The 14,752-nt window shown below is 34.4% G+C and overlaps 1 protein-coding gene across 6 annotated transcripts in view; it reads right to left on the bottom strand.

Moving 5' to 3' along the window:
- Window positions 1–14,752, bottom strand: part of TNRC6C (trinucleotide repeat containing adaptor 6C) — a 135,892-nt gene that overhangs the window by 118,454 nt on the left and 2,686 nt on the right. The gene's annotated exons all lie outside the window — the stretch shown is intronic.

Below are 14,752 nucleotides of genomic sequence, written 5' to 3'. Positions count from 1 at the left end.
ATACAGTCCTTGACTTACGACCACATTTGAGCCCAAAATTTATTTTGCTAAATGAAACATTTTTTGCCCTATTTTACAACTTTTCTTGCCATTGTTAAGTGAATCATTGCAGTTGTTAAGTTAGTAACACAGTTGTTAAGTGAATCTGGCTTCCCCATTGACTTTGCTTGTCAGAAGGTTCCAAAAGGAGATCACGACACTGCAACCGTCATAAATATGAACCAGTTGCCAAGCACCTGAATTTTGATCATGGGTCCATGGGGATGCTGCAACAGTCGTTAAGTGTGAAAAACGGTCATAAGTCACTTTTTTTCAGTGCCATTGTAACTTTGAACTGTCACTAAATGTACTGTTGTAAGTCAAGGACTACCTGTAGTTGTACGTTCATTCATGTGCATGTATGAGTGGGTGTTTATCTAAAGCATAGAAAATCTCTATTTGCAAGGGTAACAAAAACAGTTGTCACAACGTCCACTGCAATCCTAGATATCAGAATCATAACCAAATTACTAATAACACTAAGTAATTGGAGCAGGATTATCAGTATCCTTGCCTCTGTAACAGAATCTTACATGATACAGAATACTTAGATTAATAAAATAGGTCACATAACTTCTTTTGGTAAATAGATATCAGGTTGCAAAGCAAAGCCATGGCTATAGTGATGAGACTTAAGAATACTTTTTAAACACCTGCAATCCCGGAGTACTATCATTTACGGTACATTCAATACTGCATTTGACTACTGATAATAACACTTGCTGATTGAACAAACACCATTAAAACAACATACTGTATCACATTTTTAATGACATCACTGGGTGGATATTCATTGTCTGTTAGAAAGCATACATGAAGCCGTATTCTAATAGGGATAATCAGTTCCCTGAAGAGGTAGATTGAAGCAGATGTTTCAATCAATGAGATGACTATCAAGTGTAATTTGCAGGGCCCTTGCCTGTTGGGAAAAAAAAAACCACATACACCATTGATGCTACCATTGCAATCTCCTTCATGAACTTCATGCTACAAACAACAAAGTGTATGTATGAAGAATTCAGTAAAAGTAATGAATAAGCACAAGACAAGAAACCATTGCCAAATATTCTGGCTTCTATCAATCCATGGTCAGGCAGAAAGTGTAAAGAACATGCAACATCAACATTACTCCTTTTCGAAACTAAAAAAAAAAATCATACAAAGAACAGGGTACATAATACTCTGGGAATTTCAAAAAAAATCAAGGTAAAGTCAGGTCATGTTTGCATTATTTGATGTCACTATTCAGGCATCCATCATAAAGGAAACAATGAACATGAATAGTATGCAAAGAATTATTTTAAAAAAATACTATAACTTTTCAGAAAGCACATAGCTTCTTAGCTCAGTTTTGCCAGAAATTACTTGGATGATCCAGCAAGCTACTGGAACGATGTTCAATGAACTGATGAAATGAAAGAACTTTTTGCCAATAATGAGAAAATTTTGGAGAAAATGAAACACTATACTTCAACATAAGTATCTTATCCTAACTATAAAGCACAGCAGGAGGGCTGCTTTGCAGCTTCATTACCTAGCTAGTTCACATATATTAGAGGAACAATGGATCTTGGAAAATATGAGCCAAATTCTGCAGAGGAATGTTAGGGAACTATCTGGGTTTAGGGCATGTCATTTAATGGGTGAAAATTAATTTTGGTATTTTTTTTTAGTGAGGGCTTCTAAAAACATGTGTTTTTACACCAAGAATTCAAATCTGCTGTTAATTGTATAACATTTAGCTAGTATTTGATCATATACCCCTCAAATACTGTTCACTTTATCATCTCAAAATTACACCTTGTGCTACAAAAATGAAAAAAAATTTCTGCATGAATCTTATCTAGCTAAGCAACAACTAATCCATGCAATCATAAATTAACATCAGAAAGCAATTATCTGAGTTACAAAAATATTTAAGTGAGTTTCATCAAATCTTGTTTTGATTTATTCTTTAACATCTCCTGTCCTTATTGCCTTTGTGATCCTTTATCCATGTGCTTGATCAGTAGAGAGATCCTTTACAACACTGTCGCTCAGTGAAATGAGAGGCTCACCAATTAAAACTCTGGTGAATGAAGGATCAATGTCAAGTTCTGTTGCAGTGTCTAGCATGTTGCCAATTTTACCTGCCCATTTTGTTGTTAGACAAGGTCTTCCCATCCAATTTTGTCATTAAATGTCATAGGGTTAACTCATTCATGTGGAGTGCATATACCAACTAGATCAACTCCCAGTCAATCTTGATCTCTACCCAGTGCATTGCACCACCTTCACAGCCAATATTAACACTTGTAGAATCTCCTCCAGTGGCCTTCAAGCTTTTGTCAATGTCGTTCTTCATAAAATACACCAGATTTATCTGCAATCTTGAGCAGGTTTTCCTATTTTGGAGGCTTTCTCTGGAGTGACATGATAAATCTATCTTCCACCTGGCTCACTGCACACAGAAAAATGTTCTTCTTTGATGGTACTGGGAAATTGCTGGTCTGAATTGTTTGCTTTCAGCATAACTTTAGTTGCATCTATATGGCCACCAAAGAAGATGCATTCTATTTTGCCCTTCTTACAGAGTTCATCGCATTCTTGATCTAGGGACTTCATAATTTTTCCTGGGTTCTCTTGACTTTATTGTGGGTCAACTACAAGTCTCTTATCTTCTTCGGTGATGAAGCCAGCATCTATGAAGGCAGCTGTGGTAATGGCATCATGGCACATAGACAACATTGCATCTTATGCTCTGCATAGCAACATTTGTTATTTCTAATCTATTGTGTTCTGTCTTTTCTTTTGAAGTAGAGAACATTTGTATTTGGTCTAAGGTCTCTTCATAACTTCCATCACTTTCCTCTTCATCTTCAGTCATATGTCCTTCATTTTCATCATAAGACATAAGTACTTCATTTGTCACTATCAAAACGTCTGAATACTTCTCTGCTTATATTTAGCGAGACTTTGTCTCTCATCATCTTGCTGCTTTTGCCTTTTGATCAGTCATTTCTGCTTGAGACATCTGGCAAACCAATCTGGTGAGATTCAAAAGAACCAATGTCTCTCTGACCTTTAGTAAAAGCAAGTTCCTTCAATGATATCGTAGTCTCCTTAGGGGAGGTATAGTTTATGTGAGCTGCTTTTCTGCAGCCAGCAGGGCAGCTGAATTCGACACACAGAACAATTTGACACTTGATGTCAAACAGTTTGTCAAGTTTCACAGTGAAAGTCTCTTTGACATCTAGCTTTTCTCTACCAAGAGATATGTTTTTGGCTCAATCTCAACTCTCTTGGATCTTGTTCAAAATTGTTACTTGTGAATTTACAACAGGGGACACAAAAGAATTGCTCACTTCCACTTTTCAAACACTTTTGGATATATGTCTCTTGCAAAACTGGCTGCTGGGTAGTTTCTAGCATCATCACTACTTTGTTCTCTTAACAGTAGCCCATATCTGAGAATGTCTCACAATGTTGGTAGTTCAGATGACAACAAATCTCTGCCAGTCCCAATTTGGTTGTGCATATGAGTAAATGTTCCCAGTCTTGTTCTTTTTTTAGAAGCCATTACATATCAGTTATTACACTCACAGGAAACGAGGCCAGCTATATTAACACTCTCAGACAAAATAATGTTTAACAAAAAGAGAAAGACAGCTGAACCTGTGAAATGAAACAAAATGTTAAAAAGTTATGATATTTATGTAGTTATTCACCAAGCACAACTGAACTATATTAAAGTAACCAAAAAAACTTTACAATCCAATCCCCAAAGCATGTCACAACTTTGAGCACCCATAATGTTTGGAAATTAAAAGTTGAAAAAGGGGTCATGGTCTTGTAGTGCAACAAAAGTATATCTACAAGTAAATCTGTCCAGCAGTACGTGTGAAAAAGAACTGTGTGATTTGGAGGATCAAGTGCCCGAAAGAAGCAACTGTGTGATACATTTGCATAAAAGAATAAAACAACCACTGGCTCCATCAACAGAAGTGTAAGGTCAACAACAAGAAAAGCCTTTACGCTTCTCTCCAGTATTCTCCACTATTTAGACCAGTGATGACTAATCTTTTCGTTGTTGCATGCCGAAAGTGTACGTGTGTGCCTGCACCCATAATGCTATGCGAGCGCAACCCCCACCCCTGCACATGCAATCCCCTGCCCCTGCATGCATGACCGCCCTGCCCCCTGCGCGCATGACCCCATGTGGCACGTGCCTCTGTACATGCACACATGTCTTGTGCATGCCCCCCTCCCCTGCACATGCATGGCAGATACCCGACAATCAGCTGGCTGGGAGGCGCATGCATGCACAGTGGACCTGATCCGGGGTGATAACTCGCATGCTGGCAGAGATGGCATGTGTGTCACTTTCAGCACATGTGCCATAGGCTCGCCATCACAGATTTAGACTATACCTAGAATATTACATTGAGTTCTGGGCATCAGATTTTAGGAAGGAGGGTGATAAACTGAACTGTATCCAGGAACATCCAAGGTGGTGTGCGAGGAAATACTTATAAAGTTTATTTGGAGGTATTGTGTTTGCTTAGTCTATTAGAAGAGAAAGCTGGAGGGAAACATGACAGCTGTTTTTAACTATCGGAATCCCTATCATGTAGAACATGGGACAGAATTGTTCAGAACTGTTCCGAAAGAAAGGACAATATGCAATAGGTTCAAATTATAACAAACTACCACTATAGGTAGTCCTGGACTTACAACCACAATTGGGATCAAGATTGCCATCATAAATCAGGGCAGTCAAAAGTGAGACATCACATGGGTCCACGACCTATGATGGCAATCCCAGCAATCACCATTGCAATTGTTAATTAAGAATCACTTTACATGCAACTTCCGCCTTTTACGAAAATAGTGAAACTTTACAAAAGCTCAAACAAGAGCCAAATACATTGTAGGAAATGTTCACTGGAGAAGCTGGGTCTGAAAAGGACACAGCAAAAAGTGAAAGGTTGGTACAGAGAACTAGGAGGGACAAATGAACGAACTAACTTCTTGGTGCATGCTGAAGTGGGCTGGGGAGCAAATGAATACTTGCTGGCACTTGCTGAACCAGGGAGCCACATGAAGCTGGGGAGAGAAGGCACCTGGGTGAATGTTCACTGGTGTTGGCTGGGGGAACTGAAGTTTCCTGGGGGTGGTAGGCAGTTCCAGAGCTACACTTGCCATCCCACAAGATAGGGCATCAGGGGATCAAAGAGGCATAAATGAGAGAAGATAGAGGGGGTGGAGGTAATTGAAACATCCTTCCAGTTGTAAGTATATGTGGGCGGCCAAGCACCTGGATTTCTATCATGTGACCACAGGGGTGCTACAAAAGCCATAATTTCAGCCACACTGTAAGCTCATTTTTTTTCAGCATCACTGTAACTTTGAATAATCACTGAACAAATGTTCAAAAGGAAACATTAATCCCTGTAGATTAGATATCAGGTACATTTTTAACACAGCTGTTTAAAAATGGAAGAGCTGCCTTGAAAGATGGTAGATTCTGTCAGGGGCCTAAATTGTCCAAAGGATTTGGAAAAGATTTTCAAGATTCTTTCCAACCCTTATATTTCACATTTCTAAAATAAATGTGTTGCATTTTAAATTATTTAAAATTTACTTTGATTTTGCCTAACAGACTAACATATACTCACATATAAACTGAGCATTTCAGGTGCCAAAATGGGTCCAAAAATATTTAGCTTATCTGTAGACCAGATAAGGTCTGTATCTTTTTATTTTATAGTCTATTTTATAGTCTCTTTAACATTCAATTAAGTATTAAAGGTATTTTAAATACATATTAAATTAAAATTCTGGTGTGAAATGTATCACAACTGATTTAAAATTGAAGAATCAAGTGAACAATATTTATGTGATAGAGCCTATCTGATAATGACTTATCTAGAAAAGCTTAGTAGGGTGAATACAGTTCCTATATAATGGGTGACCAGAAGGAAATAATGTAGTGCAGACTTAGGCTAGGGGAGTCAAAACATCCCACAAAAAAGTAATGGTCACTTCTATATTGTTGTCAAGAAAGTTACATAAACATTTCTATGTAATTCATTAGAAGTGATCTAAACAAATTCTTGACCTAAAGAAAACTATATTTGTAGAAAGAGTAAAGTAGAATATCACCATTTTGTGTTATTCTCATGTATCTGAAAACTTTCAAACAAAATGTGTACTTAAACCTCTTATGTACAAGATGCTGCACTCAGTTAAGTAAAAACCAAGGTAAAACACTTTATCATTTACCAAACTTTTAAATTTAAAGTGATACTCTAGATAAATAACTTCTGAAAATCAAGAAATAGTTCAGTTATGCTTGCTATGTTTGAAAGAAAGGTGAATGGGGAAGAGAAACTAATGAAAATAATATCCAAGCAGCATTGCAATAAGATATTTGATGTTTAAAAGTAAGGAAGAATAAAATATAACTTTAATATGTGAAATCCAAATTTAAATAGCGTCTCACTATACATCCAAACATTTTACAAAATATTTTCTTAATAAAACAATCCATACATTCTATCAAAGGTTTCCAAGTTTTTTCAGTTCATGGTAGTCTTATTGTCTAAGTAATTTTTTAATGGCAAGCATAGTGGTTCCCAAAGTATGTGTCATAGTGCCCTGGAGACAGAACAATGACATTTATCAAATAGTAAAATACCCTGTGGCACCCTAGGAGTATGCTATGGTGCTCTGGGGCATAACAGCACAGTTTGAGAATCATGGCACCATATTGAAAGTCAAACAAATAAACAGAAATGTTTTCAATAACTATCTTACTACCTAAAATTAATGGAAACCTACCTGGTAGCATCATTTAAGAGGCAGTATGTCTATCTTTAAGGTCTGTCAGCTGGTTTTAGCATTTTCTAAATGTTTACTTTTTCTGTTACAACTTTTAAAGTACAGAAAATTTGGTGCATACTCTTTAGGGCAGAAATAGGTAACTTGAAAAAATAATTTGACTTGCAAAACTTGCCCTTCTTTAAATTTGTGTTTTATGCACCTCATGAATATATTTCTTCATAGCCTACTATATTTATTCAGTTTACTTAGCTGACCCAATATCATGGGCCAGTAATAGTATAAGCTGAATTATGCTTCAACTTATACTATATTATTAATAGCTTAGCATGTTTTGTGACACCAACCAATTGTGATTGATTCAATAAATCATGATTAACCAGACCATGCCTAAAGTGATGTATAAATCCAATTAATAGATTGATGGAACTCAGAAATATGAAATTAATTTTATTTTAGAAAGGATAGCAATACCATTACAATACAAACCAGAACAAGAGCCATGGAGACACAGTGGTTAGAATGCAGTATTACAGGCTAATTCTACTGATTGCCGACTGCCAGCAGTTTAAGTCTCACCTCCTCAAAGTTGACTCAGCCTTCCATCCTTCTAAGGTCAGTAAAATTGTTGGGGGCAATATGCTGTCTCTGTAGAGAGGGCTTTACAGCTTAGAGAGAGCTGTAAAACATTGTGAAGCGGTATATAAGTCTAAGTACTACTGTAGTGAAAGTAGTGACATGTTTGCAAGAAAACAACCAAGCTCAGACAGCACCAAGGACCCCTCAAAAGCAGGAGAAGAGGGGAAAGGCAATCTGCAGGTTCATGCTCTATGCTTTCTTCACTTGAGGATCACAATAAAGCAAAATGCTTCCTGTTTGAATAAAAATCATGCAGTCCTTGGAGACTCAGTAACAAAGCTGAATTACAAAGAAATACTACTATAAATCCAGCTTCTTAAATGTTTGGTCCATGACATGCTCTTTTTTATTAGTAGCAAATAAGTGCGAAGCAAAAGTACCAAGCAAAAACCATTCCCACCCACCCCCATCAAATAAAACAGTAGTTTTCCCTTCAATAAATTACTTTGTCTGAAACAAAACAATTAATAATGTGGCACCTGCTCTGAAATCATATTAATATTTGTTTGCATCTGCATCTGCAGTATATTAAAAAAACAAAAGATGTTTTTCTGTCTTTAGAAGAATGATTATTTAAAAACACACTGGTATAATTTATAAATTGGTTTCATTTCAAGGTCAGGAAACACCTCCTTTAGGGACATGTTTCTCACATATTTCAGTATGAAGTATAATCAGTATGGTGGATTACTTTATCAAGTTCTGCGCACTTATATTAATGAGATAGCTGAGAATTCTGGAAACTGTCACCTCAGCATAACTGGATGGGATTGGGCTGGAAAGGGTTACAAGCAAAATTCAAGTAGGCTGATGGGAGATAACATTCAGTGAATCATGCTGCTTTCCTCAGAAAAAAATATTCAGTTCAAACTACTAGAAGGATATTCAATTTCATGAAGCCGACCTACCTATCAAGCCCCAAAAGCTCTGATCAAGTACAAGTGCCTTTTGGAGAGAGTAAGGAATCACCTTCACATGGCCTAATTCCAGTTAGCATGATCTCCGTATATGCATTTTGAAAAGACAGTGACATTTATGTAGCAGGCAGTTGCAGGCATTAAATGGAGAAACTAATACAGTGTGTAATATACTTCATAAATTTACTTCATAAATATACTTCATAAATACAAGAAATGTACAAGAAAGTTAAAATAATATACTTCACAAAGGTACAAAAAATAGAAGAATGTATTCTCTTTATTTTTTAAAAGGAATAATGGAAAAAGTACAAAAAAAGCTATAAAAATTGTAAGAAAAATATTCAAACTATTCTAAACCTATATGTAGGCATTACTTTCTAGTGGTACTTAAATATTAATTCCAAAGTAGCACTATTTTGGAAATGAATTAACACCAACTATACCAATAGCACTTAGACTAAATGTCAGCATATTGCCTCCAACAATCTGGGTCATTTTACTGACCTCAGAAGGATGGAAGGCTGAGCCCATCAGGATCAAACTCCTGGCTGTGGGCTGAGTTAGCTTGCAATACTGCATTATAAACACTGCGCTACCATGGCTCCTATAGACATTCATTATCCTACAAGCATAAACATTACTCAATGACATTTAAATAATTTTTCATTCAACACTACCTTTAAAACTGTAATGTGAGTACAGAAATGCTTGTGTGCATAATAAATAATTTTTTTCCAAAGCATAAACTAAACCCTTTAAGATAGTAAAAGAAAGCTATAATTTTTCCGGTTGAAAATCAATTTCTGAACAACTATGAACTAATCCTGAATTTTTAGGAAATATTATCATTTAAAATATTTCAACCAATACTGTTACAGTAATATTTTACAGCAAGGGAAGTAAATCTCTATTATTGCTTTCTTCCTTATTTTGCTCAAACCAGTCAGTTAACAAGATACAATATAAACAAATTAACGGAACTGAAATTAGTCAATTAAGTTGTTTTCACATTTCATACTATCCTTACAGATTTAATACAGAAACTGTGCTTTGAGTAGTTGTTTTAAATTAATTTTCCACCTCTAAAAATCAGGTGGGAGAGCAGTTTGGTGCAGTGGTGTAGGCACAAAGGTACATAAGTGGGAGCCTCAGTTCTAGTCCTACCTTAGGTACAAGGTCAGCTAGGTGTCCTTGGGCCAGTCATACCTCCTCTCAGCCTTAGGAAGGAAGTGATAGTAAACCACTTCTGAAATCTTTCAAGAAAAACTGCAGGTACTAGTACAAACAGTTGCCAGGAATTAAGACTGACTTGAAAGTATGGAAATAATAATAACCAGACACTGAAAACTGGTAAGAATAGGATATGTCAACTACATGGGACAGCCAAAATACAATAATGGACAATACTTTTTATACATCTGTAACTGTATTCTTGAAGTTGAACTAACAGCAATTTATATTATCCACAACTTTCAAAGTAAGCAGATATTTTTTAACAAGGTGAAAAAGCTTATTAGTTCTTTCAGCTCGTCCTCGAGTGTAAAACAACACACTATTTGTTCCTCCAATTTCACAGGTGGCAGATATTATTTCCATATCTTTGACAACTAGGTGACATTGCAAGAAGCAGTAAAGCAAATCCGCTATTGGGTTGAATCTTTCATTTGCCTACAATCCTTCCCATACAGTATATTCATAGAACAAATCTCTAGTTACTTTGCCTAGAGTTTCAAAACACAAGTGTCAGATATATAAAGAAATTGAATCCAAGATTAAATATTAAATATTTATCTTTGCTATTAATTACAAACAGTTTTAACTTTTTAACTTAAAAAATCCTGGAGATCCTTTCAAAGATTAAACAAAATAAAACCTGAATTAGAAAAACACCCTAACTTAAGATAAAAGAACAAGGTCAAGAAACAAAAAAAAGGAATTAATAAGCTTTTAGTAACAAAATATGACCAATGCTGCTATAGGAAAGCATGTAAATGATTCTCCTTGTCTATAATATACCACAGTAGTGAGAGAACTTGAGAACGGACTTACAGTGCTGTATGTTTAATTATATTTTTATGTCAAGGTACTAATAATAGCTTTATATTTATGGCTACTCCAAGGAAATCAATTTATTTTGGGGGGGAAAAGCTAAAATTATTTTTAGGCTCATTCTTGAAAAATGTTTTCAACTTGAATAATAAGCAGAAGCAATCTAATAATGTAAACATTATTAAAACATTAAAAACATGCAAAAAAAACTTGACTTAGAATTTGTTAGTTGTGTGTTATGATTATGTACAGTTTATTTAAAAATTAAATGACAAAACAATATTTCCAAAAAAAAATGTTTATTAAGAATACATTTCACCTTTCTAGCCCTCCAAAGACAAACCACAGAGCTGTGTACAAAGCTAGACAATCTGGGCAGCCAGCCATAAAACATTACTTCTATAGCAGATTCTGCTTTCACTCCTAAGCTCTCCACAGCTGTAAAATATAACAAGAGAAGTTCTGGTAACGGCCTATATGCCGCAGACTATTTATGATTCAAAGGCTAAAAGTTTATTTCCCTCACTCTGAATCCTTTCTTTGGGTACAAAGTCACACCCAACTGGATATTCAAGGTTAACCTTTTATATTGCAGAGAAATAAAAACACAAAAATGACTTGTTACATAGTAATATCTGATGACTTTCCCAATAGCTTTTATTGAGAAGATGAAAATAGATAACACTCATGCAAATAAAATGGATTACAATATGACTACAGAACAGAAACTTACTTAAATACCTTTGTATTTGGAATTTCACAGTTGAAAATATTGTTTTAATTCAAAATGTTGACCAAAGTTCAAAGAACTATACAACATGCCAAATGCCCAAGAGTGTTTTTTTTTTTAGTTTCTCATTGTCATCCAATCAAATGACACAAACAAAATTCAAGCACTGCTCCAAATAGACACAACTAGAGAGGAATGAAGAAATATAAAAATCTGCTCTCTCTCTGTATGTCAGCAATAAATCCCAGCTTTTAGTACACATAGTTTAAAGCAAGTTCCACTGAAATCAATGAACAGTCCAATTTAGAATGTTTTATATGGTGATTTATCTTTCTTTACAACTTGCTATATTTATGCATAAATGCAAAAGTCATGCATCATAGAAAACTAATTTGGTAAATCAGTTTGTTACATCCAGAGCATATTACAATTCAACAAAATATTTGAGTCTTCCAGTTCTGACCCAGCTAAGACCTTTATAGTTACTGCAAAGCTCTAGACATTATCACTAAAAGGTATCAGCTGATACTAAATTGGGTAGACTGCATCATCATCAGGTACTTAAGATGTTTCATATCATTCATCTATAGTACTAAAATAGAATGATCAGTTCTTTTCTACAGCTTCAGCACCAGTGGGGAAAAGGTTTCAAGTATGACATTATCTTGTAATATGGATTTTAGTTTTTAACAAGAGTTTGATGATGCATCAAAAGGTAACATCCTGCAAAGCAAGGAATACAAATGCTAAGCAGCAGCCAAAACAATTTTATAGTTCATAATGTATTTCTGGCTTCACAAAAACATATTAAATTTAATACTGCTTTATATGAAGTAATTATATCAACTAGGATAGTGATAGATTTGAAAGGCAAAGAAATTAGCATTTATTCTTATTTCTAAGCATTAAGTCTGTAAGTGTCCTCACATAGACTTTCTTAGCAATTCTTTCCATCTGAAATCCGCCTTTGCTGAAGGAAAAGGCTGCCCCACCCCTGACCTTCTCCTCCTCCAGCTTGTTTTGGAAAGCAGCCAGATGTCAGTATTGGGAAAAGTGCATATTTATCTCAACAAGACCAGCTGCAGAGAACAACTAAACGTAATTTTAGGTATTATTCATTCTTCCTTCTCAATGGCCTTGTTTTTTTTATTCTATTAAGATGCTGAGTTCCAAACTATATCTACACTGATGCTTTAGTAACTGTATTCCTATAGCTTACTATCATTAAGGAAACAATCATCCTTGTAAATAAAAGTGAATTCTCCATTGATAGAAATTCATTTGCATCTTTAAGGCAGAAGGAAAAATATTTATATGCACTTTGCTACAGTGAGTATTCCTTTTTGCCCTTTTTCACACCTGGCTAAAATACTGAATCTCTGAAACACATCCAAAGACACCACACCCAAAAAACCTGTTGTTAGACATGATACTCCAATACTTACCATGTGATCCTTCAATTTATGATATACTGAATACTGATGTAAGATTTAAATAAGCAAAAATAGTCGAAAAGTTTAACTAATGCCTTACTATTTGTCTGCCCAACAGTGTTAATCACTGTTGCAAAATGGTACATTAGCTACAATTGCAGATTAAAGATTAAGTTACTGCTTTCAATGGGGATAATAGTGATTATTATGTGAAAGGATCTCTTTCACCCAATAAAAAATCTGTTACAAGGACAGAATTTCAAAATATAGAATATTTATCTTATTAGTACATATTTACAAAAGTGTGAGGTTCAAAGTAGAATTTCTCACCATAAGGTGTGCATTATTAACTTTTCTTTTATCAGCTTATCTATTCAAGAACTGTGATGAATTTTACAAAGGCATGACTACTGAATCACAAGAGAAATAGTATATAGAGTTTTAGAGCTTATGATTTAAGAATACAAATACCCTTCATGAATCTGTGCCTGCTTAGCTGATTAAGAGACTAGCACTGACATCGTATTTTTTATCAATATCGGACCTCCAACATTCATTCATATTGTGAGGATAACTTACATTTGGGATACTTTAATTGTTTTAAAGTGTTTTGCAGACTGCTTGTTGACACCAGAACCTAAGTGAATCAAACCATCGGCCTACTTAGTCCAATATTTATTTCTATAATGGCCAACAAAATGTCTATGGAAATCCCACAAAAAAGGAATAACATCTTCCTCTGCTGATGTTTCTCAGTAACTGATAAAGCATGCTATCTCTGATCCTGAAGGTAGTATATAGCCTCATTTACTAGCAATTTTCTTCTGCATGAATGTATATAAGCCCTTTTAAAATTATCAAAGTTGCTGGTTATAGCTGCATGTTGTGATACCATGTTTCAGAATCTATATGTGTGAAGAAGCATTTTCACCATTCAACACATTTGACAACCTTTGATTCTTGTATTTTGAAAAAGAAAAACTTCAATTTCTTTGTATACCATGTACAGTTTATATACTGCTATTTTGCCCAGTTACTTTGCATTTTCTCAATTAAAAAGGACTAAACAATAATTTACATATGAAAATTATGGAATTGTCTAATAATAATGGTTACCATTTTCTGCTTGATAAAATGCTTTTTAGTATACAGTTGTTGGCTGCATATATAGTATTTCAAATATGGTCACATCATATATTTGCATTAAAACATTACAGAATAGTATTTGTGGCTCCTTTGTAATGATCTCCAGCATGGAATTCACATTTTTTTCACAGCTGCTGCGCACTGTATTGACATGTTCATTGAGTTATATCTATTATAAACCCACTATTTTTTTGCTCTGGTCAGTCACTCTCAGCTTGACAATTTTTTTCAGGAAACATGAAAAATCAATAAGGGAAAGCATAATGCATTTCTGTCCTCTATATTGCATTAAAAGGGCTACATTCGAACCCTATCATTAAGTCCATTTAATTCTTGATCAGTAAAAATTTAATTGCATTAAAATTAAGACTGCAACAGAATCATTTCAAAACTAGAAATCTTGTATTTTGTTCATAGTCTACTTAACACAGTAATTAAAAATGGAAAGCATGTTATGTTACAAATATGCTAAAAAGTTAACCAAAATGTATCAATAACTATAATTACATTGGAAAGAAATAAAATACTTTAATTTTAAAAAGACAATAGCCTTTTTTCAAAAGTTACTTATGATAAAATATTTTGTTAATTGAAGGGTTACTAATACCCTTGTGTAGAAAATTTAAATCTAAAATTTAAAAGATAATAATAGCAATAAAACAAGTTTGTATCTATGAATGAAATTTAAATATTTCTGAGGCATTTTAGATCAAAGTTGAGAATATACAGTTGAAAAAGAACCTAAAGAGACCCTCAAATCGGATGATAATCAGAAATTCCTATAACAAGTTATATTAAGTCTTGAATTTTTCCTGTGTAAAACTGTTCATTTTTCTAATTTCTGATGAAAATAATTATACTATATGGACAAAACAGCAAAACCTCAATTATGCAGAAATAATGAAACAAATTATCGGATTTAAAAAACATTTCAACAATTATTATAGATGCTTTATTTCATATGTAGGTATTTC

This window comes from Notechis scutatus, chromosome 2 (assembly GCF_049901735.1).
Source record: "Notechis scutatus isolate UNSWTSFEM ecotype Mainland chromosome 2, rNotScu1.2, whole genome shotgun sequence".
In the NCBI taxonomy this organism is placed as follows: Eukaryota; Metazoa; Chordata; class Lepidosauria; order Squamata; family Elapidae; genus Notechis; species Notechis scutatus.
Note: the sequence above shows the minus strand (reverse complement) of the source record. Positions and strands in the feature narration are given on the sequence as shown.